Source organism: Botryllus schlosseri, chromosome 6 (genome assembly GCF_051294905.1).
Source record: "Botryllus schlosseri isolate E-star chromosome 6, Bs_hap1, whole genome shotgun sequence".
In the NCBI taxonomy this organism is placed as follows: Eukaryota; Metazoa; Chordata; class Ascidiacea; order Stolidobranchia; family Styelidae; genus Botryllus; species Botryllus schlosseri.
In genome coordinates, this window is record NC_137241.1 from 1,879,413 (window position 1) to 1,907,386 (window position 27,974).

Genomic DNA, 27,974 nt, shown 5'->3' on the forward strand with positions numbered 1-27,974 from the left:
TCGTCCGATGTTAGACAAAAGGTCTTATTCGTGCGTGTTTCGACAGACGCATAATTATAATTAATAGAACGCACGAACACACTTTGTGACATTGCAATCGTCGCCAATCGCCATGACATCATCATCATCCTTTTATAACATTTTTATCAAATCAATACAACGCAAGATTGCGATATAATGAAAAGATAGAAGGGTGCCGAAACGACTTGGCGTCGTATTATCAAACACCCACCTTGGCTTACAGCATGTAAATAAGAGGCCTTCGCACTGGAATTAAGAAAGGACAACATAGAAGGAAGCCACGCAAATTAATGCTGCATATGTCGATAGATCAATATGTCATATTGTGGTCCGGTAATCTTGAGGGCCGCATACTATTGATTCATTAGAAATTGCTGGTATTTCGTTTTGAATGTGGACAGGACATGCTCGAGCTCGACGACTGTCGGATAGCTGGCGAGATGCTGTTCCTCACTACAGATTCGGCGTACTTGATACAGCGATTCGTTTTCTTGTATTCTGTCCTGACCATATGGCAGTTGTTCGTCGAGGACATGTAACGTGTAACGGTGTAAGACTCACACATTTGCTCAGAAAATATTGAAGGTATTCTTGAAGGTAATCGGTGGGCCGTGAAACTACCAAACCATTGCTACCTGCAAAGTGAGCCTACTTCTCGGAGTTTTGTTGTGTATGGGTTGTGAGCGTTGCTACTCATATAAAAGTGCTTCCTGGAGGTACAGAACTTCAATATACAATTGAATAGTATATTCACATTGAAATGAACCTGAATTCTCTACTATAGTTGCTGACGATTACCCCTGACGAGTGTAAGCCGAAAATATTCAGGTTCATTTCAATATGAATATACTATTCAGTCATATAAAAGTAGAAGTAAAGCCGTCCATATTCCCTGTATTGCGAGTAGAAGTAGCAATTGTCAAGGCATGTCAAAACCAGAGGTGGTCAGTAACAAAGTACTTCTATTTTCTTGAAGTACTCAAGTAGTTTTCTGCTACTTGGGTACTTACTGAAGTAGATCTAATTTATCGCTACTTCTAATTCTACTTCGTAATATTTCGTGATCTACTTACTTACTTTTCGCTATTTACAGTTTGTCAAGTAGAAGTAGTTTAATCCTCCAATCAGGAAGATAGCCTGAGGAATTTCGAGGCTGTTTTCACGGAGTATCAAAACTTAATTTTCATAAAAGTTTAGTAAAGCCCAGAATTTTCGTCGCGCTTCGCGCACAGTGGATACGGAGGGACCAATATGATTTCACGAAAGTATCGGTGAATACAATTTAGGTATGGCTCATCATAACGTTTGAAACTGATATTTCGCAATCTAGCATTTACCTATCATATCGTAGTTTAGCAGTTCATGGCGTGTCCTAATCTGGTAAAGTGGACTCTGACTTTTTTAAAGTTTTAGACCTGTTTTAGGATACTACTTTTGAAACTTTCTGGATTAAATACAGGAAATACATTTTCTGCTTTTAGAAGTACCATTTACATTTCACTTTCAATTTCCAGTATCATACTTTGAGTTCTAATTAGTTTCAGTTCTTTTGTCTGGGGAACGTACATGCTGAAGTATAAAAGCAAGTGTAATAACGTCTTTATTTTCTGAAAATAAAGCTACACAATATGGCATTTTTACGATCCAACATATTTTTCATTAGAACGTTAACTAATTCCAGTTATTGTGAAACGTTATTATGAAATCTTTATATTGACGCCATGCTGACGTTCTGATTATCCACAGTCCACCATGACATCTACAGGCACAAAAGCGGTGTGATCCCTCACACCAAACACAAAATTGATGGCGAATACATGACTTCCGTTCAATTGCAAATCATATATATTTGGCCGTGATTGTTTTTGGCAAGTAATATCATGGATGCCGTAAAAGAGGGCAATCCGCTGTTCCATTTGACATAATTGAAAATGAGAAAATGCGAATATATGACGTGCGGGTACAAGAGAACAAATGAGCGACACATGAGTTATTGATGATGTTGTGAAGACTGTAACGAGTACAGCACTGTTTTTGACCCGAGAAGCACCACACACAACGTTGTGTGGGAGTACGCTTCAAGATCCAGATATTCGTATAACGATATGACCATTTTGAGATTGGGGGTGGAGTTTAATTTCAGCCTGTTTGATTTCAGAACGCAACACGACACAGATAGGGTTGTGATTAAAACAAAAATAATTTCAAACAAACTTGTTTAAAACAAGGCCCTTTTTTAGGACATGTTTTTTTATTTTTTTTTAAGCAATGACATCACGAATATTCAATTTTGACGTCATAGTGATTGACACTGAAAATCGAAATTATGGGGTAAACATCGCTCCTTTGACGAAATTGGCTTCCAACCCTGTCATATACGAACCAAAAATATCTTTAACCTGAACTTCATCGTCCTGGTCCTACAGCTGTTCAATCGACTATTTCGCGGGGCCATTTCTAATATGAGAGTACACATGAAAAGACATACTGCTCCAAACGAATAAAGATGTGATATTTGCGGGAAGGGGTTTCTTACGAAGTTTGAGATGAAAATACACATGGAAAGCCTCAGCGACGCCAGGCAGCATCGATGCAATATTTGCGATAAGGCATTCCGTTCCGAAAGGTTTTTAAGACGCCATCTTCTGGTTCATTCTAATGCGAGGGAATTTGAATGCGAGATATGCGGCAAAGCATGTGTACGCCTTCGGAATTTCAGAAGTCATATGAAAATTCATAGACGCGGAAGAGAATATGGTTGCGATATTTGTGGGATGCAATTTCGTTCCAAGTCCATACTGGCATCTCATTCGGGGATACACTACGACGTAAAATCCCATGCATGTACAATATGCGGGGAGGAATTTCGTCAGAAAAGTGGACTGGAATCCCACGTGCGAGTGCATTTGGGTATAAAAGATTTTGTCTGCGAGGCGTGTGGAAGAGCATATACTAGCAATTCTGGGCTGAGATCACACGAGAAGACGCATCTCGATCGGATATAATTCATATGTGATGTGTGAAAAGAATAATTTCGTTTGAAACGTAGCCCTAAAGCCCACATGCAAAATCATGCCGATATTTAAATTTCATCTGCTAGATTTGTGGGAAAGGGTTTACTCTCAATATAGTAACATAAAAGGAGATGTGGCAGAACTAGTCGGCGTTGGTACTAAAGTAGAAACCCTACTGAAAATTCCCTCTCAATGACAAGTAGAAGTGGTGATTTTCTGGACTAGTAGGCTACTTGAAATGGATATAGAATGTGAATATCTGAGAATCTTTCACGTCAGTAATTTCGTGAAGTAGATGTGTTCACTGGGTCGCATACTTTTGCAACCTGCATTTCATTTGTATCGTATATGTTTGCTCTGTCGGTGAACTTATCATTCGAAAGTTTACAGCTGGTAGCCGATGTTGTAGGCCTACCGTTGTAGACGACCCATCGTCTGCTCATTTTGAATCATAAAGGGTCAAATGAAACAAATAGGTTGGCATGGTATAATGCTCAACGTACCACAATATCCTAACTGAAGTAAGACTGCGTTGGCATTGGTTCTTCTATCAAGAAGCGCATGATGAAAAATCGGGATGTAGAGATTGTCAGAATGAAGCAACACGGTGTGTCACCAGCTGTGTTCACACAACATCAGTGTTGTCAGCCAACAACTGCTGCTGTTGGGCGTTCTTTCTCCATTCTTGACAGGCTACTTGGTAAGGACAGACACTTTATACCCGAGAATGTAGGAAAGTATCTTTTGTTGTGCTACAAAATTTTCTAATTATTTCTACGATGCGTTATGTAATTACTGGAATTCTTCATAGGTCCAGATTTCGTTCTAATAAAGTTCTTTCATTCAAAAATTTGTCAGTTTTCAAGTCAAATGTTTTTTTCAGGCCAAACCGCTTCGTTAAGGACAGACAGTTCCAACCACAAATAATGATAAGTAGTACAATTCTAACATTTGAATAGTATATTCATATTGAAATGAACCCGAATATTTTCGACTGACACTCGTCAGGGGTAATCGTCAGCAACTAGTAGAGAAATGGAAAGAACATTGTATATCAACAATCGTATCACCAAATATGACGTCACCAGCATGAAATTTCGTGAATGAGAGAGAGTTCAATGTACTATTTTTAGGTGGTACACGAACTCCTTTTGTTGACAGAGTTTTGGTTGGTGTATTTTGATAAAAGTCTGAACTCAAGACGACCCGTTGGCCACTTTTCCAATTTCGTAGAAGCCGAGGGATGAAAGAATGTAATATTGAGTCAAAAGAGGCCAACAGTTCATCAACCACGTTTTCAAACTTTACGTCAGTACAACTCTGTTCTATCCAACATGAGTGACGGGTGATAGTTAGCGCAACGGAAGTGATATTTTATTAAGCGAATACAAATACAGCAAAAAATATCAGGATCATTCATCTCAATTTATTTTGAACAACGAAAATTCTCCTTATTATTTGGGATTCCCAGGCCTGTTTACCTCGATCTTATTGTTAAGCAGTGCTCTGTAGTAATGATAATGACTACGTCGCGTGTAGGGTTGCATTTAAAACAAACGGCTTCTTGGAGGGACAGAACTGCTACTTACAATTGAATAGTATATTCATTGCAATATTAATATACTATCCAATCAAAACAAACGGTGTTTTAAAACACTTTGTTTAAAACATGTTTTAAACAGTGCTTTAAACAAGGGCCCTTAAAAAAATTTGTTGTTTTTTAAGTTGTAAAATTATGCCATAATTATGTAAATACATTCACAAAAACATGTTGTACGAGCCTACGGACAATTACCACCCGATATAGCCGACGTATATCGATATTGGTATGGTTGGAACCCTCAAAATAGTCGGTTCAACATTAATAGTATAGAGATTTCGTCAAAGGAGAGATATTTACCCTATATTTTCAATTGTCAATGCCAATTCACTATGACGTCACAATTTAATATTCGTGATGTCATGACTTTAAAAAACATGTTTTGAATTAGGGCCTTGTTTTAAACATGTTTGTTTTAAATGCAGCTCCAGTCGCGTGTGCGTGTACTTATCTACAGTCCTACATATACCAGATGCGTGTCCTTCCAGAAAATGTATGTGTTGTAAGCCGTAGCACTACCAGTAAAGCTAGTCAGGTTTTTGTATGAAACAAATGCAGGTATTCACAGCTGTGGGTTTTACTTACTACATGTTACTGGAATGCATGTAGGGGAGATGTGGTAGTGATGAAACACTGGGACCGAAAATACTTGAAAATTTCTCTGTGATAATCCCATGATTACAGTATGAGACTTTGTCTACACTGGCGTGCTGGCAGAATCTTTCCTCACATGCAAAAAACTTCTACCTGCGTGAGTTATGGGGTCTGTGACAATGGATTTACGTTTTAGGGGGGGAAAAGTAAATTCATATCGACATACACATTTTTCTATATCACCTTCCAGACTAACAAACCCGCAATAATTTTTGATGTGAATTATAGGGCTTGTAACAGGGTATATAATGGCACATATTTTTTGAATCAATACCATCCTCGAGTAGACTATTTTCAATTCAATTACTACATTTATAGGGTAGGGGACCTATGGTACCATGGCCTAATCAAGCAAAATAATTGGACCAACTTAATCACTTAACAACAGAAACACGCCTACATGTATAGAGGCTGTAAATCATAGTTACCTGTGGTGTTTTATCGCTAATACGATGTATTTGAAAGTCAAAATGTCGATTTTACGTAATATGTATGTAGTATTAATTTTGTAAGTTTCTGCGAAAATCAAAACGTGATTTTATCCCAACATTGAAGTTGATAAAACCTATTTTATTATTGAAGGTGGCGACGAAACAATCTTCATTGGCATGCTGCAGCTAAGATTATAGTACACAACAAAACAAGTTGAAAAGGTTGAGTTTTGAGCGTATGTCTCATAGGTCCCAGGGTCGTGTGCCATTGGACACAGCGGGTCGGGACCTATGATAAGTTCGAGCAACAAATTTTGATCGTTCAGAAATATTTTTTGAAAAGGAGGATATCCATGTAAATGTCCGCGATAGTTGGAGCTTGTATCAAAGTGTTGAGACAGCAAAGATCCGCTATTCTCGGCTGAAGGTTTGAGGGCCAGGGACGATTTTGCGATTTTTGATCCATCGGTACCACATCTCCCCTAATATGGAATGCCATTGTCTTTGTCTCAATTTTAGTTCATCTATAAAATGCTGAGTTATCCAATTCGGTGATAAACCAGAACTTGGTAAAAAAATGCCTGAAACAAAGCAGATAATGGTTGTTATCTACTCTACGTCAGGTTCAACAGCATTTTCCACATATGAAAGAAAGCTGCACCCAGATGACCAAAACGCAGGACTGTCTTCTTCAAACTGTGCCAGAGGTCGCCACAGTATGAAATATGACCAGAGGTCGTCAGTAACGAAGCACTTCTACTTTTTCGAAGTACTCAAGTAGTTTCCTCTACTTCTGGTACTTACTCAAATAAATCTGATTTTCGCTACTTCTACTTCTATTTCGCAATATTTTGTGATTTACTTAATTACTTTTTCGCTATTTTCAGTTTGTCAAGTAGAAGCAGTTTAATCCTTCAAACAGGAAGATAGCGGGGGTTGTTTTCACGGAGTATCAACATTTAATATTCATAAAAATTGATTAAAGCATAGAATTTTCGTCGCGCTTGGCGCGCAGTGGTTAGGGAGTTACAACTATGATTTCACGAAAGAATCGGTGAATATAATTCAGGTAGCGGGTTGGCGTGGCTCCGTTCACACCGCATTATTGCCCTTCACCCATACGAAATATTTCATCACAGTATATATGGCTCATCATAACGTTTGAAACTGATGTTTCGCAATCTAGCATTTACTTGTCATATCGTAATCTAGCAGTCCATGACGTGTCCTAATCTGGCAAATTGGACTCTGACTTTTTATTTAGTTTCAGAGCTGTTTTAGCATACCAACGTTCGAAACTTTCTGGACTAAAGACATGATATACATGTTCCGATTTTAATAGTAGCAGTTATATTTCACTTTCAATTCCCAGTATCATATACTTTTGGTTCTAATAAATATCAGTTCTTTTGTCTGGATAACATATATGTTGAGTTGAAGCATAAAAGAAAGTGAAGTAATGCCTTTGATTTCCGGAAATGAAGCTACACAATATGGCATTTTTACGATCCACCATACTATTTTTATTAACGTGTAGGCCTACTAATCGCGCAAAGTGTTTACAACGTAGGCCTGTCCTAAACAACTTCTCCGTATTGCTCTCCGACTAAACTACGGGCCCTAAAATATGGGGGAGGGCGCCATACAATGATATTTTCTAAAACGTGCTGTTGGAGTAAACAGAGGATTAGTATCGCATTTCCATTTCAACACTATCATTTTCATCCCATGATGCGGACGAATACTTATGCTGTCGAAAAGTGGATACCTCCTGGTATGCATCAATATGAATCAAGCTGGGCACATTTCGCATAGCTCAATTTGCACTTTTTGACAGTCCATGTGAACGAATTACGATCGTTTTCACAACTACTTACTTACTTGAGTAGATTGAAAGTAAGTCAATCCTACTTCTACTTCAAGTAGTTTTAAGTTGTTATGAAAGAAGTACTTCCACTCGTACTTGAGTAGATTTTTTCGTCGCTACTTCTACTTCTACTTCAGTAGCTTCCTTGACTACTTTGACCACCTCTGAATATAGCAAGGCTATGCCTATGAGGCAAACTCTGTGATGATATTCCATAATTACACAAATTGAAAATACTGCTTCAACTCTAATTTTGAACATCATCGAGCACTAAAAAGATAAAGCTTCCCGTGTTATAGTGTGAACTGGACTCCACCAAAAATAATATTTATTCAAAGGATGACAAGGCTAATGACTCTAAACACTGCGTCATTAACACCTTGGCCTTCCTGAGTTGCACATCACCAAAGCCCTGGTCCTACTCATCATGCCAGGTGAATGAGAACTACTCTATATTCTCGGAAAATCTTCATGCTTACATATCCGATGCTATATCCTGAAAGTTTCCCGAGTTGGAACGTATGAGCATTTTCTAATTTAAATACAATTTAAATAAAAATACACTAAAACCCTACAATTGACATTAAAAATAATGGCTGGTTTGTTAGTGTGGAAGGTTATATAGAAAATGTATACGTTGATCCAAATTTATTTTACATCCCCCTTAAAACATAAATCATCTGTCCCAGACCCCATAACTCACGCAGGTCTCATTTTTTGCACGTGAGGAAAGATTCCGCTAGCATGCAACTGTAGACAAATTCGCGTACTGTAATTATAGGATTATCACAGATAATGTTTCAAGTATTTTCCGTCCCACTGTCTCATCGGTTCCACATCTCCCTTACCAATCACATAGCGGATTTCACGCAAAAGCTGGTGTTGGTCTGTGCTAATTTTAGTCGTGTTCCATACCGAGATAGGTGATGGTATTTCGAATGGTACATCTCAATGATCTCATGTAACAGTTCACTACGTTTCTAGGTCTGCAATCAAATATTTATTTATTTTATGTTCTCCATTGTCGATTTTACCGTGAACTTACAGCCTTCAAGTCATTTGCTAACAATTCGAATTGTCAAATGCAATAACTATTTCATTTACGATGTCAAATGACAGCTAATCTCTTGATCAGCCAATATCTCAATATATTTTATGCATAATTCGCTTTTGGTCTGTATTGCTTTTGACGGTGTTCCATACCGAACGGAGAGATGAGATTGCGTATTCCACATCTCGACGATGACATCTAACAATGTTCTAAGTTTGCGGCTTCGATTCAAACATTTATTCGGTAATATATTTTGCAACATCGATTTCGCAGCAGAATTACAAGGACAGTAAGTCGTATGCGTTATGTCACAGTCTCCATTGCCAAGTGCGAGAGTGTCCGCGCGTATAGTGGCCGCGATCTGAAGCATCCGGTCAGTGACCGCTACGAAATCACATTTTCTAGTTGGAATACACGATTGTGACGTCATCTAGACAACAAACATCTCGTGCACCCCTTGTCCCACCACCCGCGATTGTCACGAGCTGCCACTGGTCCGTTGTTATGCGATTCATTAACGAGCGGCAATAAATAATTTCTTATTTAACTTACTTCGCATATGTAATGCAGCCATGCGAAGTGCCAAAACTTTTCAAAGGTACTGCGTGTATTCCTATCAAGTTGGTCTTATCTCGGCCTATGTGATATTCGGGTAGAGCCGGTGGAGGTGATGACTTGGAACATAAATTGGGCACGTAATTTACATCTGTAGCGTTGTTCATGCTCCACGGATAAGACTATGTACCAGTTTCTCGCGGGTTAGTAATTACTTTCTAGTATTATGTTCATAATTGTGACCTCCGTGAAAGTGAAAGCCACTGTGTGAAAAGGGTTAGGAACGCCTGTGTTATAGCTATAATCGAAGGATGCCCGGGGCCTTAGTTTTCCCTTATACAATCATAGTAACACATTTGTTATAATCCAAATGTATTGGTCTAGAGATGGAATGGATTCTTCTGAAACCTGCTGCGATTCAATCTTTACGGCCAAACGGACGAACGAAGAAACTTTGAGGAAAGTCTATCACTATTATTGACATATCTCGGATATCTCTTGCAGCACGAAATAAGTTATTTCAAAGTTTCCATTAAACATCGACCTCTCCCAAATCATTGCAAGCGACTTTTAAATTCCCCAATTTCGAACCGCAGAACTCCCCACCGCCTTCTTCTCGCGTGACCTCACTCGGGTTGTCTTTGCTCGCCTGCGTCGGAATGTAAGTATCAAAATCTGTGAATTAACAATAATTTCACCAGAACAAAACACCAAAAGAATACAACTAAAAGATAGGAAGGTGTCGAAACGTTTTAGAGTATCCTTGAAATCAGACACCTATCGGGGCCTAGCTAGACGATGTGGCCAAAGAGGCATGCACATTAGGAATGTCCAAAATTTGGAAAATGTCAAAAATGCGGCGTAGACTCTTGGACATATTTAAGACAGCGAGCTGCGACAATCTCACGGTAGAGTCGTTAGGATTTTGTGAAAAGTGGTTGAAAGTAGCTGCTGACGAGTGGTCGTGTGACCGACCCCGAAATCACGGCTCTTGATTAGCTAATCGGATGTGCTATGCTGTCACTAAGGCGTAATTACAGACTAGGTTACCTTACGGTCGTATCGCATCTCCGTCGTCAAATATCGATGATGCAGGCGAAAAATAATATAATATTTACCTATTAGACTACTTTGGTGGACAGTCCTGTTTTGAAGCAGTTGGGCGACAATTATCGCCAACAGAAGGAGACAAGCTAGGCGACTGAGAATATCTCGATTGGTTTGGGAATATCGATTCCGCGCGTTGTCACTGGTGATTTGCAGTTTATATCGCAGCGTTTAGAATATACACGAAATGTCCTCCAACTGGGGTCGCCCTAATTTTTCCCAACTTTTGCAATATCTAATAGACGACTTCAGTGGACATTTGATACTTAGGGAGACAATTCGCCATTTTGAATTACCAGACCATGACCATTGCTGTTACTGAACTAAGGTGGACATTGACGTCGTATTATATGTCAAGGTTCGGGTACCAGTTTCGTCAAAAGAGTCATTTACCAATGACAATCAGTTTTGACGTCACTATTTGAAATCCACGACGTCATCGTTGTACGATATCGATGATCGCTATATGTAATTCGCCGTTTGTTTGTTTTATATTCATGGCGTTTCGACTAAATTGGTAGTTTTAGAGTATGCCTATATTCATTATCTTTATTCCGTATTCACTGACTTTGAAAACCTTCCACTAAGCAAGCTGCGTCAATTGTCACATCTATTCTGCGTTGTTGAAGTGTAAATAACTGTGCTTTATGATTGGTATGATAGAGATTGCAGCAATGTAGGATAAAATACCGAAGTGAGCGTAAAATATAGTATGGAGAAAAATTCCGGCCCGCCAAAAAGTTGCACACTCGAAATTTGGCCCACTCCTAGGCTTTTATAAATCACCGCTTACGCGGATCACGTGACGATGAGGAGCCTAGATAAACCTCTAACACTTGGGTAGGAATTCTGGAGTCGTCCTCAGTCGGATCGAACCCACAACCCATTGGTGTTGCAGCTGTGGATTATACCAATGACTACGCCATTTCACCACACACATATTTGCGTTTAAAAACTGCTGTGAAAATACGGAACATGTGTCTTTATAAGAAGCTACAGCTGGCATACTGCAGATTAGATCACCAGTTTTCTACGGCTAGTATGCAAATCACTACGACATTCGTTGGCCAGCCGTGGCTACTTTGCCGCGATAGCAGATCTCAGTTCTAATGAAATAATAAATATATTCGGTTCAATATAAGCGGCCCTAATATCCCTCGGAAGCTTCACGTTTCATGGACCATACAGTCTACTAGCAGGTACGAGGCAATTTTTCCACTACCGCACTGTACACTTTTTGATCCAATATTACCAGTGCTGCAAGGCAGAATCTTTCGAATAAAGACCACTTTGACATGTCTCTTAACCGATCTCAGACTCTCGCCATGTTATAGCTGCGTCAAATTGTAAGGAGTTTCCGTAACACGGGGTGACTTTAGCACTGACGGGTGACTTTGGCCGAAAACCAATATTCGTTTCTATTGCACACATCGAACAATATACCGATGTATGGGTAGTTTGAGCTATTGTTTAGGAACAATCTTCATCAATAGAGTGCTATTATTGCAAATTTCATGTTTGATACAACACCTTTACATGTTCACAGCCATTTTTATGTTGTCAGGTATGATAAGAAATTTCACCACACTTTTTACGTACTCAAACTTTTGTTTGGTTTACATGCAAAGTAGGTGTTTGAGGCTATTTCCTTTCATTTGCAGACAAAGGCTATGTACCTGACAGCATTTATTGGGTTTTCTGGGCGAAACTACAGTTCATTATTTCAAGATTGTCAAAATCATGTGGCTGATCAATTTTTTCAATTTTTTGCAATTTATGGGGTGACTTTGGCCAGCTATTTAGAGTCAGTTAAAATGGGTATTTTCTGCATCAAGATTAATCTTTGTATCCGTATCTTCTAAATGATTAAATGCCAAGGAAATAGAGAAGAAAGCTTGGTGCCAGGAGTTGTAAATACTACACCGCAGATGAGATCCAAGCGGCACTAAGAATGATCGAGGAAGGAATATCCGAAAGATCTGTGAGTGAAATAACTGGTGTTCCGAGAGGGACGTTACGGAATAAAAGGATAGGAAAGCATCCGAAATCACTATGAGGCCGGCCTGTTTTATCGTCAGATTTGGAGAAGAAAGAGCAGACCATGGTATGGCGCAGGCAGATTTTGGATTTCCTGTTGACGAATTTTGTCTTGGGAAAAGTATCTCGAGAGAGGAGGTTGCGAGGATAATTGCCATACAAGAGGAGAAGAAGGCTTCAAAACGGAAGTAAAATGGTGACCAACCATCAACATCCCAACAAAAAAGAGTTGAATCAGTCGCAAGCACTCAACATGAAAGTGATGACAATTATTCAGAAGCAGAAAATTTCCAGGAAGATTTATGTGATGATACAGTTGAAGTGGGAGCATTAGAGAAGGAGTTGAGAGCAAAACCAAAAGCTGGTCAGTATGTAATAATTGAGTATGAGGGAGAATTATTTCCAGGTGTTGTGGAGAGTGCAGAACAGCATGGTGCAGAAGTCAGTGTTATGCAAATATCGAGAAGCTATTGGAGATGGCCAATTAAAAAAGATCAGATATTCTATTACTGGAAAGATATTTAACAGAGAATCTCCGACCCGGACTTACTGAATGCTCGTGAAATCTACAAAGTGAATGAATTTGACGGGCATTGGCATTGAACTACTTTTTGTCGTTGATTTGTTTAATTTTGTTGTAATTTTGACGATTTTTGTGGTTTTGCGTTGAATTAAAGTCAGAAAAATCACCATTGGTTGGATACTTCTTTTTTTAAAAGACTGTAGATGGCCAAAGTCAACTTCTCAGCTTGTGTCATTAGCATATATGACTGCTAGATGTCCTGTAAGTGCAAAAAATGGTGCTCGGCTAAAGACACCCCATTGCCGGGTGAATTTGGCCACCACAGAAAAATTGAAAAAAAATGATTGAAAACATGACAATAATTTTCTTTTTCAAGTTTAATCCATAGATCTAACCCTTCCGCCCATAACAAAGTTGAAGAAGGCAGAAAATCATAGCATATCATAAAATAATTTAACATTGAATGTGAAAAGTGGTACAAAGTCACCCCGTGTTACGGTACCGTAAACCGCATAAACTTTGCTCCGCATTCATGTTTCTCCTAAAAAAACCTACAACAGATCACATTGAATCTTGATTCGTGATAATCTTGGGCACTTGATAATTGCTAACTTCCATTTGTTTTAAGCCATACGCCCAACTTGTTCACTGTTCAGTAATTCGGACCTCGAGCAATACGGCTACGCCCCATGGTGAGCCATGGGTGCATCCAGCAGCCAATGTTGGAAGCGGCTAAAAAATCCTTCGATTCTAACAATGTCAACCTGCTAAATCACACCAAGAAATGAAATAGTTCGAAGCATGTGATCGAAACCAATTTATAAAAACACATCCGCAACAAAATGTTGTGAAGTGAATGCAACGAAAATTAAAAAACGAATTGCACATTTAAAATCGCAACCAGGGTATCGCAATCGGTATCTACAGTCGTCAGTGCTAGAGATCACTGACGCTACGTGTTGAAAGTCGGATGTCATAGTCTATGACTATTCGTGCATTTGTGACATTCCCTTATGCACTGCAGAGCGGCATCTTTTTCTTTCATTGAAGATTTTGGTTTTAACCATTTTTATCCTCTGCATGCCCGGTAAACCTTTCAGGATGTCACTGCTTTCCAGAAATTCTGCAATTTCTTTGTACCCTAAAAAGACACGAGCATATTTCATTAAATCTATAATTTGGGCAACTAGCTGCATATAACTACTGTTAGATTCATTGGTATTTCAACGACGACGGTCAGAAGAAATCATATAACATCAAAGGTTGGCCTGTCTCGGAAGTAGGATCCAAAGAAATCGATATCTTCACTGCTGTGATTAATAACTAATATATGTATATTACGCAAACACACAACATCAATTTCCATTCCCCCTCGCCATCTTATCCCTGTAAGCGGCGTCTTATAAAAGCTCAGAAGTGGGCCGTGCTAAAAGTCGGCAATTATGGGGGAAAATGAAGAAATGTGGTCTGGTGTAAATCACCATAGTAGTCGACAAACACCATGAATACCACAAACGAGCAAACCCATTCCACTCTACCTGGCAAGCTGCCTTTGTTGCTGTCTCCTTCCTCATAAATTACATCCTTGAATCTGTTTAAGATTTCAGCTGTTTCTTCACGAGTCCATCTATGGCGCTCTTGACGCTCTTCAAACGAGAAACCAAGCGCTCTTTATGATTGTTTGCACATTTATCAGGTGCATTCACCGCGTTCTTCGTTTTTGACTTGCGACATTTACCGGCCGCATTCACCACTTTTTTCTTTATTGGCGTTTGTGAAGACGTCATCTCGCATTGCGCCTCACTTGCAGAAGCATGGGGCTGTCGTCGGTGTATACTTTCCGACATATCAGGCTGTTCCTCGGAAAAGTGTCTAGAGGCCCACCCTCGTCAGAATCCCTTTGTTCACAGGTTTGATCGGGTAATTGTGAATTTCCATCATCTGAAACGAAAAAGCATAACTTAAAATGAGAAACTGCACAATGTTCTCTGATTCGGAATTAGTGTCTAAAACGTAACTCAAAACACGAATACTCTCGCATTACAATACGTATAGAATTCATCATGTAGTACCATAATTAGTTTAGCGAGGTGAAGAATTGTATGAATCATATGCATTTATACTCACTATTCAAGTCGAGACCATCCATATTGGCGAAGTGCTTGCCAACTTTCGTAATTTCTCGAATTCCAGGTGGGCACTGATACACATTTTTGTTCATTTCCGCTGAATGCCCCATATGGCTGTAAAATGCCTGTCGCTGATCCTCAGGTATGTCGAGATTGGCGTAAAGGGTTGATGTTCTGTGACGCAATAAAGTCGCTGTTATGTGCGTGTCCAATCCCGCTGCTTGGGCCACACTTTGTACACTGTGATATCCACTTGCATGTCCGTCAGAATGACGTGTACTTGCAAATAGAAACATATTCCCAAGACGTATTTGGCATTCCTTGCGTACACCTTCGTCTGCTAGGAAATCAAGGGCTTTGACGCAGTCTGGCGGCACCATGACTGGAACCAAATGGTTCATCCCTTTCCCACATTGGTATATGACCTTGAGATGTTGCGGGATGTTGCGGGTTTCCGGGTTTTCTCTTTTTCCCTGCCATCATCGCTACTGAAACTGTCCGTAGTCGAAGGTGAAGACTGTGGCTCATATTCCGAAGCTTCACTGATACACGACTCCTCAAAGTCTTCGTCTAGTTCCTCATGCGCATCTGGGTCCATTTCATAATCTGAAAAATGATGACTTGGGTATTTATGCATTGCCTGCGGGATAGAGGAGTTCTGCGTGTAACATTTCACTGATCCTACCAACCATGTACCTATATGACAACATTCACCGCAAAATGCTAGAAAGATAAATGTATTGGAATAGTAATACCACTACGAATTAATAAATTGTCATCAATATATTTTTGTACTGTTGAATGTGAGAATATTATGTCGAGCACTTATGTTGAGAATGAAATGTGGCAAAATATTGTAAACTCACCCTCTTCATGTCCACTGCGTCCAACCACTCCGTCGTTATGTTGACAATCGAGTGTTTTTAGTCTTTTATACATAGGAGATGTTTCACATGAGTCACCTCGATCATTCTGCATCTTATTTTGACTGATGATATGTAGCGAAGATCCAAGCCTCTTCCGGGCATTGACACCATCTTCATTATCAACAGTATCTGTTCGATGCATATTCCGATTAGCTGTGATGAAACGAATTTGCGTAGGTTAGACCAGTGCTCTTCAACCGGGGTGGTCGTACACCCTAGGGTGTACCAGAATTTGCAAAGGGTGTACCACTCGGATGGGGTGTACAGGGGTGTACCAGATCCGAATTACAATGAGCCGATGGCTAGCTATCACAGAGGCAGGTTTATGGGTCAGTATACAGGTTGACGCACAGGTTTATGACTAATGAGCAATATGGTACGATGTTATATCAAGTGTAATACAATCGAAATTAAACATGGAACGGCAACGACCGATTTTGCATCTTCGTTCTGCTTTGCCGAGGCTGGAGTGGATAATTGTTTTGCGTAAGCGACTGTAGGATTTCTGGCAATCCAAAAGCTATCTTCTCGAGCGCAGAAATTATTGAATCTGGTCTTGATCGAAAGCTACTGTTGCACGGATTCCGAAAATATAAATTAAAATGATGATCAGGCACTGATCGACCTACAATCCGTCCTTCAAGTCTGAAATATCAGCATTGTTCGAACAATTGGGTGACCGCAAAACGATGGCCATAACAATGACCCGTTGCGACCCTCCGATTGTTCGAACAATGCCGATATTTAAGACTTGAAGGACGGATTGGTGAAGGTGGATCAGTGCCTGATCATTATTTTAATTTATATTTTCGGAATTGGTGCAACAGTAGCTTTTGATGAAGACCAGATTCAGAAATTTCTGCGCTCGGGAAGATAGCTTTTGGATTGCCAGAAATCCTACAGTCGCTTACGCAAAACAAATCTCCACTCCAGCCTTGGCGAAGCGGAACGAAGCTGCAAAATCGGTCGTTGCCGTTCTATGTCATAAGCAAATATTTCTCCTATTCATTTAGCCGTCGGCAACAGACCAATGGTTTCGTTTGGTGTTGGAAAGTATGCAGTTAACAAACATGTGTTCAGCTATAGTCATTTGTCTTTTAATGATTTTCAAGGAAACCGCCGCGATAACTCAGACTTCTTGAATCGGTACTTCCTACCCGACGTTAATAAATACCGCAATGCACATAAATGAAGTGACGTAGCCAGCCAGGGTCGAAACAGCTTCCATGTTGAAATCGAAACCCTTTCGTTTTAAAATGCCGATTTGATGTCCAATATTTCGTAATACATTTGCAATTTGGTATTTTGTTATTTGTGATGCAAATTAGCGACAATAGACTGTGTATAGCGACATACGATCTGAGGTTACTGACATCTCTTGCAGCCAACGTGCTACTATCGACTGTGTGTGGTGTTGGGCAGACCTGATACGCTGTAGGCTGGTGCACCTGCTATCATCGCTGATCTGAATTACCGCTTCTGCAGCAGTAGCTTTACCTACTCTCTCCCAAATATTGTTACATTTAGGTTGAATATCGTTCGTAATGTCATGCTGTTTTTGGGCTGACACGAAATAAATTCCAATTTGCGTGGCGGGCGGCCTAACTAGCTGCGAATAGACTCTGTGACCAAATACTATTTTATTCAAATCCAAATTTTTTGACGGCATTAACTCCGCTTCTATTGGTTGGAATTGAACCAAATTTGAAGAACATCGTTTTTATAGACAACCTAATAGGCTACGTTCATGGGGTGAACAGAATAATTTGAATTTTTCGTTATTTATTTTTATATAATAAATAGAAACTTTCTCTTCCCGTAGCAATGTGGCTACTGGCTGGAATTGAACCAGATTTGGTGTGTAGGCTTACGTTTGGTAACCTAACAATTTTATCAAGTAGCCAGTACGATTTGAGAAAAAAAGTCATTTTTGAAGATCCCTAATGAACAGGGGTGTACGAGTTTTGAGCAAACGTTAAAAGGGTGTACCACGTCGAAAAAGGTTGAAGAGCACTGGGTTAGACTATTGTGTTGCATGTATCATGTATCATGTTGCCTGTCATTTTAGATTTAAGATTGACTGATGCATCGCATTTGAATATATAGTTTTCTTAAAAGGAGTGCCCATACTGTATTCAACATTAACAGTGAGTAACTGGTACGCTACATCCAGGTGTAATTGATGCTGTAGACAATTTTACTATCATATAAATGTATCGTATCATTTTGAGATGTTGGTTGAGTTCACTCGAAGGTGTCAAATTAAATAATTCTCGAGTAGCGTGCAATCGCCCATAACATGATACCTTCCTTACAAAGGTAATCAAACTTCGAAGTTTTATTCGCTGATGATGACCGAGAAATGACTGCGAGATAATTCACAGCACGTTTTAGATATCGCACAGCTCACCATAATTTCCATTATATTACTGGAGATTGTTGGACTAGGTTCTAGGGATGGTGTGAACCTCTGAAAGGTTCAGGTTCGTGTGAACGCGAACCTTTTTGAAAGGCTCTGTGTGAACACGAACGTGAACCTCGTGACGTCATATTGCTAATTCCAACCCTATCTTTCAATGATGTGATAGCCTATATTAATGTACACGATACCTACCGACGACTCGGGCCACATAATGCCACATTGCCGAAGTGCCTATTGGTGTTTTAAACGTCCCTGAGGGCGGAGATAAAAAGTTAGCTGATCCGAAAGAATGCTAATCGTGTGATTAACTACTGCTAATCGCGACGCATGAAGTTGGAGAAGGTTACGCGCGATGGTTAGTCGCGGTGTCCCGAGTTTTCAATCAAGTGACGTTATCTGTTGCATCATAATGCGAAAATGCGTTACACATCGGCTGCTAGTTGGTGAATGAAACTTAGAGATCCCACAATCTCCATAATGAAGCAGCAGCCTGCAAATGACGATACTGCCACTGTAACAGGTCGAATTATCAGCATCGCGAAATGATAAGTCGTGTCCAATTCGTACGGTACAGCTAAGAAACGAATATCGCTTTGCAATGGCGGGTAGGAATGCATACTTAGTTGATTGTTTAGTGAAGCCATAACCTAGGAGACAATCGGCACGGTCATTATCCGGAATAATTAGACGTAGGAATGGTACGCAGTTTCTATATATAACTAGAAATCTACGGCTGTTCCAGTTTGTTAAATCATGAGATTAACACTAACTTTATGCGCCGCGATCAACCGGTTTCCTTAATCCTGGGTTGATAAATCCTGACGAACGCGCTAATCAACTCAATTGTTAATCCAACTTCATTATCTTCACCCTAAATGTATCAACTGAGGCAATTAAAGGATAAAATACTCCCATAAAATCAATATCTTCCGTCGCTTTGCCAACAATTTCGACGAGGACTTAACAGGGAACATAAACCTACGCCTTAACGGTCGAGACCAGACCGGACAATGTATTCGGCATCTAAGTATCGCTACATTGATATTGAGCTGACTGTAAAACAGGTTTCTATACTCGCTACAAATATTACCCCATTAACAAGTTATACACTATACAGCAGTGGCCAACACCTCAATCGTATGGATTTGGTTTTATTGATGCAGTAAAGATGTGAAGTCAAGATTGACCCCGTACGCCTGCTAGATTTTTTTCATCAGAAAACGATATCAACTTCATTAATTGGTTGAATAAGCATCATTCGCTGACTACGTATATTGCTCGTGATGTTTTTGAATGCTGGTCAAACTCACAACGGAGAGTCACTCAATATTCACAAACGGAAACCTGGATATTTCGAGCAAACTTTTGTAACAAAGCAAGTAAAACATTTGAGATTGTCAAGGTGCATCCTCGTTCAGTGTTGATTTTTAATGCTGCCAGCGCCATGTATAGAGTGGCCCGCAGTTGAAATGCAATAAATATGAACCAAAGATGTTGTAATGAAGTGAAAATTGTAATATATGAAAAAGGTTCACAGTGTAGAACCTACCAAGGTTCTGTTGTGAACGCGAACTTCTAAATTTCCGAGGTTCACACACAGAACGCGAACGTGAACCTCACGTTCACACCATCCCTACTAGGTTCTGTTACCGACGTGAAATTCTATTGCTTGCGAATAACGGGTTTGATAGAGTATAACACCATTATACATGGGCTGTATAATTGAGTATTCAAGTGCGCAACTGAGGCGTAGATTTTGAGGTAACATTTTTGATTGATGTAACTGGTCCGCCCTGCGAGCGATTTGAAGGTCAGAATCCGGCCGGCGACGCAACTTGAGTTTGACACCCCTGGTTCATGGTACACGGTAGTGATAAGGGAGCGAACACATCACGTAATATCCTTGTCAACAAACCGTACACATATTGCCCAATGTACATTGTACATGGATAACAACGCTATTTGATGAAATATACCATCTCATCGATCATCGAAACATTGCAAAACATTACTCCTCATCAAACTGACTTAATTGATAATAGTCATAATGATGAATGGTTCATTTTCAAAACTTGGCGTCAGCATTTGAATTATTTCGGGCTCGAATCAATAATTTATAACTTTGTATCATTGCTCTGTTCGAATAGTAAATTAACTGAAATGTGGTATAGACATTTGATAGTTGAGAGTAGAGAGTAGAGATAATACTTCTAGTTTAGACTTCAACATAGATATAGGCCTACTGTAGGCCTACTGTAGGCCTGCTTCAAGCGAAACAACTAATGTTATGCTACTCGTATAAGAAGCTGTATGATCATATCAGTAAACTGAATCATTTGTGATGGTACTGGGAAGAAACATACCAACACTATGCATAATTGTATACGCACATGACACACATTTTACATAAATTACGATAACCGAAACATGTGGCTCATAGTCCCTATGTCTAAGAAAGCCCAACGAACATGCCGTAACTTTATGTATTGGTCAAATGTAAATTTGCGATTATAATTTAATCGAAATATTGGTATACCACCTTTATGTTGTCATTTAATGCCCTCTAGACTATTTCCACCGTTTAATATAAAATTAGGAGCCACTGATACATTGAAATACATGTAATCATACGACTATACACATGGTACGTACCTTTCTCAGAAGAGACATATCTTCCGAGCTTTATTGGCTTAGGATCAAATCCTTCGTTGTCGCAGTCAGAGTCGGTTGGTATATCCATCATATAGTCAGACTAGTCAAACCTAATTCTAAACAGTTGCGTGTATGAATATTCTGCTTGATACCGAAGAGAACGCATCGCGTGAAATCCAGCAAAGCTAACCCAACATTCGCCTGTACTCGGAGACACGCCTAGATCTCGAATTCTAGTCCACTCAATCAGTGAGAGCGTGGCGAGAAAACGTAGTCGTATGATCCACAGTTACTATACCAGCTAGTTGCGGTTTCGAACCTCCTTAATTACCTTGGCGCATGATGAGATAATCATTCTTGTAAACGAGGTATTGCATGCGACGTAATATGATTTATTAGGCTCCAGGCTCCACCTACGTCTGCAGGCCTGCGCTTCAAACCCGGCACTGATCATAAATGTGTGTACGAACACTCGTACAGTACATTTACAAGTAGAAATGTACGTGAGACAATAGCATTTCATTATGATATCTAGATATTACTATCCCGGCCACTTACAAAGTATTTATCTCCGCCAAATCAACTAACGGTTTCGATTCGCCCACATGACTTTCTTTGGTTAATGTCCAATATTAGTCTAATACAGGGGCAGGCAACTTCTCTAGTCGGCGGGCCGGATATAGGTAAATTATGAATTTGGCGGGCCGGATTGCTGAATCGATACATTATTCGCCCATTTATCAACAAATACAAGGGATAAATCGTACTTATTGAATGTATTTTAACGACAGCAATGTAGCTTCAAAGCACTTTCTCGCCAATAATGACGAGGACAATGAGGATTTGAGAACAGAATTGTCATACAGACGCCAACATGTCTGCTTCTCTCTGATAAATCAACACAGGGTGCAATTCTTAATTAAGATTTCAAGGCGCTAGATAAGCCCGGTACCCCAAATGTACAAATATATTAATTCGTTAGGGTTTAGTAGGTGACAATATAGCGTGGTTGTTCAACTATGTGGCCTATTTCATCTCGATATTGAATTCATGTGGCCCGCGGCCGCCACAAAATTTGAAAGTGGCCCCCGACTCGTTTTGAGTTGGCGACCCCTGGCATAAGCGGTGTCTTATAGAAGCCTAAAACTGTTCCTCGCTACAAGTCGATGTTTACGGAGTCAAAAATAAGAAATCTTGGCCTGGTGTAAATGACCATTGTAGTCGACAAACTTCGATTACCACAAATGACATTAGGGTTGAGTACATCGTAAATGCCGATAATGCAATAAGTCTTCTCGCTTCGACGAATTTCCGCGTAAGCTCCACCCTCGCTCGCTGCGCAATACACAATTGCGCATACATGTGCACTAGTGGTATTCAAAAATGACTTTTTTCCAAAACATACTGGCTACTTGATAAAATTGTTAGGTTACCTAATTTAAGCCTACACACCAAATTCGGTTCAATTCCAGCCGGTAGCCGCATTGCTACAGGAGAAGAAAATTTCGATTTATTACATATAAATAAATAATATTAAAATTGAAATTTTACTGTTCCCCCCATGAAAGTGCTACGTTGTCTATAGGAGCGATGTTCACCAAATTTGGTTTCATTCCAACCGACGGAAGCGGAGTTATTGCCCTCGAATAAATTTTGATTTAAATAAAATACAAATGTGATGTATGTAAGCAAGTAGTGGGCAATCTTGGAAGACTGGGAGAGAGAGAGAGTCTTTTATTTCATCAAAAAACCGCGGGCCACACTATTATGTAAGACGGAAAACTATCTGCGGGCCGGATCCGGCTCGCGGGCAATATGTTGCCCGCTCCTGATCTAATAGTGGTTGTATTAGAATGTTATCGATTTCCAGCAAACCATTCTTTAGTCATATACATGTCCATTGTCCATTGCTAAACCTCAAACTGGTCACGAATCGAATAAGATAGCTCACACAACCAAGGCCGATAGCGAAATAGCATTTTTGGCATAGCATAGGCAGAATTTCACGTTTTTCACAGGCGGGCTATCCTAGGTTCCGTCTCGGTCGTTCACGCCACTGGGCCATACAAGGTACCGTTGCGTTCTTCTCCGGCCCCCGCGTATACCGATATCCGATAGGATCGTATCGAACTTTCAGCCCGACTCGGAAACGGCCTACAAAAAACAGTGTATAGCGCAATTTTCACAGTTTTTAAATCGCCAATTTCTCGTCAACCGAATATCGTAGCCGGATGAATCTGGTATCAGCGGGCATGTAATTCGATTACGATTCCAACGATGACCGGGAAATGGGGCTGGGACGCGTAGAAAAAAATTTTCTACCAAAACTCCGTGATGGTACGCCAATACGGGTTACGTGTATGGTTTTTTGATCAGTCGGTATCAGAACAGAGATCGAAATACCGATCGACAACCGCTGGTCATAGGGGTTCGGCAGAGCTATCCACGTTTTCGTCTTGTCGAACTGAACGCCATGATATCCGAGTCGACGGCGTGGGACCTGGGGGTGGCCCGGTATTGGCGTCCGAAAAGTCGGTATTTGTCTCCCAAATGCTACCGAATTCGCAGAATCTACAGATCGATCAGTAGCTTAGGAATATCCTACTTTTATTACAAACATTTTAACATGCTGCCTTTCTTACGAAGATAGGCGTAATTCACAATGTTGAATTAGGTCGATGACTTTAGTTTGTTTATTGGTTTTATTGACACTCGAACTTGGTTATTTGCGCCCGCGCAGTAAATTTCATACGCATACACATACACATATTTCAGTACACTTGTCTTGAGTTAGTTGCTGCCATCTTTCAAGAGTTCGGCTCTCTCTTCCTCTGAGCTTTTCAATGCGCTGTATTTACAGCGGGTTCGGCGATGAGGAGCCAAGATAAACCTCCGACACATCGAAAAACATGGCAGAGTAGAGACTCGAACCAGCAACCATTGGTGTCGTGGCTGAAGTGTTTAACCAACTTTAGTATTGCATACGTACGCGCGACCAATTGCGTGCCATCAACTGGTAAGGTCTCATGACCGCTATCGCCGAGTGATTGAAAGATTAGTTTCAGCGTATTAGCAGGTTATTGTAAATGGACGTTACTTTGGAAGATGTACTATTTATTACCAGCTCATGGGCCTCAAGTTTCATGACAAGTATATTAGCATGAATTCTATAAACACGAATCTTGTAAGAAAAGTTTAAAATGCAAACACGCGTGATGGAGTTACTTCCCAATTAGTGTTTTAATCAAACGATTTGTTCTGCGCATGGAAGAGTATTCTGCATAGCTGCTGAATTCTGCGTACAATAGCGTATAAATTTGGATCGCCACGCCGACTCCATATCCATGATAAAAAAGTGAGTATAGACACTTACGTGACCTTTGACACGAACCAATCAGGTTGCAGCAGGATGTAAACAAAGAACAAGGCCGGGCAAGCTTACTATGAGCTCTTATGGGAAAAGGTTGAAAAATGAAGGTTTTAAGCAAAATTACGTTGAATTGGGGATGACTGGCCCTAATCAATACTAATAGCGTAGAGCTAGTATGTAGTTGCAGCTTTTAGTCTAGGATGAACATGAATGGTGGCAAGTACGCATCAGCGTGCTGTGTCCAAATGCATGGATTTTTGACAACTTTTCGGATTAAGCGACGATTGTTGTATACTATACTATAGGATTGTGGTAATGCATATGTTGACGATTTCATAGGCTCCAGGTCTAAAGCGAAATTTTCAAGCACATCTCATATTCAGAAATATATGCTATAAAATACAGCTTCTGCCACACATCACAATTTTAGTGTATTGATTATGAAACTTGAAAGCTATGGAGATTCTATCGAATTTCTGGATTTGAGTGGAACAGCATCTTCTTCTAACACCGCGGAGAAAGCTACGAAGTATTTCATGGAGCGCTATGTACCCGACTTAGGGACAAAGATTGAGGAGACAATTCACTCTTTGTGGAAGTGTTATTCTAGTGAACAACCAATGTTATCGTAACTTGCGGAAAAGAGAGATATCACACTCAATGGAAATACACATTCTCAGAAAATCCATTATTGATTCGTCTTGCACTTGTAAGACAGGGTAAGTAAGGAAAAAGACATTTTGTCAGAGACTCCTGCAATAGATATTGTAACCATGATTTATTTTGACATTAGGTTCTGATATATGCTCTCATGCATATGCATTGATTAAGACAATCCAGCACCTGAAGCTACAAGGACTGCATTGTGATTTGCATCAGCATCAGTGAGCTCGATCGTGATTGACAAGCCATCTCTCGACCGTACTCGCAACCGATCAACTCCTGCCTCAAGGTAGATTTTGGTGCGTATGTGGTGTCTTCAGTTTTATAACATTCCACCAAACACACATAATCCTGCAACATTTTCACCTGGAGAATTGTTCATTCAACAAATTGGGCATCAAAATGAGCTTCAATGCAAACCACTGGAATATAGTATGAATAGACATGCACTGTTGGTACACATTGACCATGGCACCGCACAATTACGATCCGTAGCATGCTATTAGGCATTACGATATTCACAATGGAACTGAATTTTCACAATTGCTGAATATGCTGTATCATTCATTTTTAATTTTCAATCTTGAATTAGAGTAAGCAATTAGTCCATATTTGGTTAGTTGATACACAATGCTGCATAGTAGGACACCAGACAAAATTTTATACTTGTTGATTCTTCCGATCAGCTGTTCAATATGAATACGTTGTCTCACCATCTTTCTGGTTGTGGAACAGTCTGGCTCAGGCATACAAATCATGTGCAGGAATATTTAAATCTAGATTCAATTTCTTGATTTCAGACTCAATGGTGAATCACTTTTCTGCCATGATAGCATTTCCTGGTTCACCATAGCTGAATTCCATCATTTTCTCACATTTCTTGTCGAACCCACATATTTCACTAATATTTCGATCTGAAATGGTCTCTCGCACAAAAGTAAGTGCACCACAATCCATCAATCCTTTCAAAGTTGTATATGATTTATTGACAGTCAGTAATCATTTTAGTTTTGAGAAATCATGAATGAATGCAAATGGTGCATTTTTAAGAACCACATATCTACATGGCCAAATCGAAATTTATTGAAGCTTACAGCAATAGGCCTACTACAAATTTGACGTCAGTAGGATAAGTTGGGCAATTCAGAAAGAATTTATTGTAGTCTAGCATAAAATTTCAGCTTCTCCGCATCTTTTGACATTATGATGCTCATCTGAGAACTGAACTTCACTAGCAATAATTGTCCGTCAATTTGTAATTTTCCTGTACGAGTTGATTTTCTTGCGTTTTATCCATCGACTTCCTCTTTCTGCAGCTTCATTAAAGATATCCATCACGCCTGCACAAAATATATAATATGTTTATTTTACAGAGCAACACTGCTGTGCAGGCACCTATCAAGGCGTACTCGTCCGACTCATGCAACGTATCACCGCTACCAATTTCAACTATTCATATCATTATTGAATATATTGCTCTATACAATTTCAACCCACACCATCATGCAGCAAAACTGTGGAATAAAACGAGACGCACACCAAGTCGATTGTGGCATCAAGTGTGACTGCATTTCAGATTAGATTCATTCTGAAACACAGAATTATTTCATCTTAATTATGTCACGATTCAATATTTTTGGTACAATAATAGATATGTCATTTTATTAATAAAATGAGAATTCAGATGACTACAAGGAAGTCCACATGCCTTTATCCAGATTTTACATTCTTCCATGCATGTTATTGGCTCTGGGAAAGGTACAAGCGCACACCAGGAACGGTCTGAGTAGCCATTTCCAAGTTACACAGGATATTAGCACAGTGTTTATCCAGAATTTGTCCTGATTGATTCAATACATGAGCTAGAACAAAAAATGACGATTTCAGCTGGGAATGGATCATATTGCCTATCATATTAATATGATCATTGAGTATGCAGACAAGTAAGTGTCCAGTGTAACAGCAATTTGCTAGATAATGATGCAGACTGTAGACTGTACTATATACGATTCCATAAATAGAACGCAGATAACGCAAAGCCCACATAATGAATACAGCACATATCCTGACTCAAGATTAATCTAATACATGCTATTCGGTACGACAGTCCTATAGTATACGACTAAGGATAATACAACAATAGTTGCTTCATCCGAAAAGTTGTCAGAAATCCATTTATTTGGACATACTATGCTGACGAGTGCTTGCCACCATTCATGTTTATTGTAGGTTAGAACACTGCAAATACATACTAGCTCTACGTTATTATCATTCACCAAAGTCAGCTATTCCCAATTCAATGTAATTTTGCTAAAAACCTTCATTTTTCAACGCTTTTCCATAAGCGCTCATAGTAAGCTTGCCCGGCCGCGTTCTTTGTTTACATCCTGCTGCAACCTGATTGGTTCGTGTCAAAGGTCACGTAAGTGTCTATTGAATATAGAACGCATTTCTCTTCTGTTGTAAGTGTTATATTTCACGCGGAAGGGTAAGTACTGGACGGGATAGTCGCCAAGCGGATACTGCGGCCTATGATCTTTCCCTCACTAATTCAATTCATGTCGTGGTAGATTCTCACTTCGTAATGCGCTTTTTGATACATTTTTAAACGTCTATGTGAGTAGCAACGGTTTAGAATCCTCCTTGATAACGTATTCAATTAACTCAATTAGTAAAATGTTGTCTGCCCGCCCAATATATCTGAGAATATTTTGATCGTGTAAAGTTTAACTTTATATTGTTTCCCGATTAATTTCAAATAATTCGACTAGATACTTTCTAAATATTGATCGTATTTAAACGCTGTGTGAGAGAGCATATAGGCTAGTTACGATAACATCTGCCTTTTCGTTTTATTGATTATTTTCAAAATCCAGTGTGTGGTCTATTATAAAGCTCAATCTTTATGAGGCAACCTATCATGTTGCATTTTTGTTTTGCAATGTACTGAAG

The 27,974-nt window shown here is 39.7% G+C and overlaps 2 long non-coding RNA genes across 3 annotated transcripts in view; one reads left to right on the forward strand and one right to left on the reverse strand.

Annotated features, from left to right (window-relative positions):
• The window catches only part of LOC145440140 (uncharacterized), a 122,383-nt gene that overhangs the window by 86,058 nt on the left and 8,351 nt on the right, over positions 1–27,974 (reverse strand). The window lies entirely within an intron of this gene.
• LOC145440121 (uncharacterized) lies at positions 24,370–26,564 on the forward strand. 2 transcript variants are annotated; one of them, XR_013915429.1, is made up of 3 exons: positions 24,370–25,078; positions 25,153–25,321; positions 26,396–26,564. It is a non-coding gene; the product is annotated as an uncharacterized LOC145440121 (long non-coding RNA). The 2 variants fall into 2 exon arrangements; XR_013915430.1 differs by having other exon boundaries at positions 24,371–25,078; positions 25,153–25,311.